The sequence below is a fragment of the Pieris rapae genome, chromosome 24 (genome assembly GCF_905147795.1).
Source record: "Pieris rapae chromosome 24, ilPieRapa1.1, whole genome shotgun sequence".
Lineage (NCBI taxonomy): Eukaryota > Metazoa > Arthropoda > Insecta > Lepidoptera > Pieridae > Pieris > Pieris rapae.
Genome location: NC_059532.1, coordinates 5,184,596 through 5,187,095, shown reverse-complemented (window position 1 = coordinate 5,187,095; position 2,500 = coordinate 5,184,596). Strand labels below are relative to the sequence as shown.

Genomic DNA, 2,500 nt, shown 5'->3' with positions numbered 1-2,500 from the left:
TAGATTATGCACAATAATATCAATAGGCGAATAGACGCTAACGAAAGAAAGCGTCCAAACACATATTATTTTAGTATGTCGCGAATCGACGCGAGAGGGTCTCTCGCCCCTCGCGGATTCGATTTTAATTGTGTAAATCATTACACGTGTGTGTTTTTCTATATGTTTTCAGCGTTGCCGCACAAAACAAAGAAAACGTTAATGATCCTTCCGCAGGTTCCCCTACGGAAACCTTGTTACGACTTTTACTTCCTCTAAATGATCAAGTTTGGTCAACTTCCCAGCAACGCCGACGGCCGTGAGGCCACCGCGTGTCGGTCCGAAGACCTCACTAAATCATTCAATCGGTAGTAGCGACGGGCGGTGTGTACAAAGGGCAGGGACGTAATCAACGCGAGCTTATGACTCGCGCTTACTAGGAATTCCTCGTTTATGGGGGATAATTGCAAACCCCAATCCCCAGCACGAAGGAGTTTCAACGGGTTGCCCGGGCCTCTAGGCCAGGGAGAACATGTTGATTCCTTCAGTGTAGCGCGCGTGCGGCCCAGGACATCTAAGGGCATCACAGACCTGTTATTGCTCAATCTCGTGCGGCTCGAAGCCGCCGGTCCCTCTAAGAAGAATTTTAATACGTCGCCAGTGAGTTGCGCTCCCCGAGAGTCGCGCACACCTTGAATGACGACGCCTATTTAGCAGGCTAGAGTCTCGTTCGTTACCGGAATTAACCAGACAAATCGCTCCACCAACTAAGAACGGCCATGCACCACCACCCACCGAATCAAGAAAGAGCTGTTAATCTGTCAATCCTTCCGGTGTCCGGGCCTGGTGAGATTTCCCGTGTTGAGTCAAATTAAGCCGCAGGCTCCACTCCTGGTGGTGCCCTTCCGTCAATTCCTTTAAGTTTCAGCTTTGCAACCATACTCCCCCCGGAGTCCAAAATCTTTGGTTTCCCGGAAGCTGCCCGCCGAGCCATTGTAGTAACGTCGGCGGATCGCTAGATGACATATTTACGGTTAGAACTAGGGCGGTATCTAATCGCCTTCGAACCTCTAACTTTCGTTCTTGATTGATGAAAACACCTTTGGCAAATGCTTTCGCTGATGTTCGTCTTGCGACGATCCAAGAATTTCACCTCTAACGTCGCAATACGAATGCCCCCAGTTATCCCTATTAATCATTACCTCGGAGTTCTGAAAACCAACAAAATAGAACCGAGATCATATTCTATTATTCCATGCACGAAATATTCAAGCGGCATTTTGAGCCCGCTTTGAGCACTCTAATTTGTTCAAAGTAAAATTGTCGGCCCACCTCGACACTCACCGAAGAGCACCGCGATAGGATTTTGATATTGAACCGGCGTTTTACCGCCGGCTCACCGACGATATGCTCCGCAGACGTGTCAGTATCACCGCGGATGCGGTGCACCGACAGCGCGGCGCACAAATGCAACTACGAGCTTTTTAACCGCAACAATTTTAGTATACGCTATTGGAGCTGGAATTACCGCGGCTGCTGGCACCAGACTTGCCCTCCAATTGTTCCTCGTTAAAATATTTAAAGTGTACTCATTCCGATTACGAGGCCTCGTAAGAGTCCCGTATCGTTATTTTTCGTCACTACCTCCCCGTGCCGGGAGTGGGTAATTTGCGCGCCTGCTGCCTTCCTTGGATGTGGTAGCCGTTTCTCAGGCTCCCTCTCCGGAATCGAACCCTGATTCCCCGTTACCCGTGACAACCATGGTAGTCGCAGAAACTACCATCGAAAGTTGATAAGGCAGACATTTGAAAGATGCGTCGCCGGTACTGGACCATGCGATCGGCAAAAGTTATCCAGATTCATCAAAATTAACGACTTCGGACGCTAGGCCCTCCGCCGATTGGTTTTGATCTAATAAAAGCACTCATCCCATCACTGGTCAGAGTTCTGATTGCATGTATTAGCTCTAGAATTACCACAGTTATCCAAGTAACTGAGTAAGATCTAAGGAACCAAAACTGATATATTGAGCCATTCGCGGTATCGCCTTAATACGGCTTGCACTGAGACATGCATGGCTTAATCTTTGAGACAAGCATATAACTACTGGCAGGATCAACCAGGGAGCTGCTTACGCAAACGACTCGCCTAACGCCGCGCGCGAGACGCGGCTTCGGCGAGCCGTAGCTTCGGCGGCGTCGAGACGCGCTTGCGCGCGTTACTCGACACGCGTGAACGTAACGCGTCGAATTTACAAACGACGCGACGTTCGCGCTTCAATTCGATAGACATACTTTGACCGGTCTACGAGCGGCCGTCCCGTCACGGTCTCGCAACGAGGTGATGTACAACGCTGCTCGACCACTGTGAGGGACATAAAACTGCGTCAAACACGACGACGACGACGACGTCGACGACGATGTGTCTTGGCAGTTTGAAAATTGAACATTCATCTAAACGCAACTTCTCAATTTTTATTCAATACGTTATTGTAAACATATTAAAAACTCTGCTGGCATTA

The 2,500-nt window shown here is 49.2% G+C and overlaps 1 non-coding gene across 1 annotated transcript; it reads right to left on the bottom strand.

Annotated features, from left to right (window-relative positions):
* Positions 1-199: 199 nt before the first annotated feature.
* On the bottom strand, positions 200-2,105 carry LOC123690412. Its single transcript, XR_006751075.1, has one exon. It is a non-coding gene; the product is annotated as a small subunit ribosomal RNA (ribosomal RNA).
* Positions 2,106-2,500: the final 395 nt, after the last annotated feature.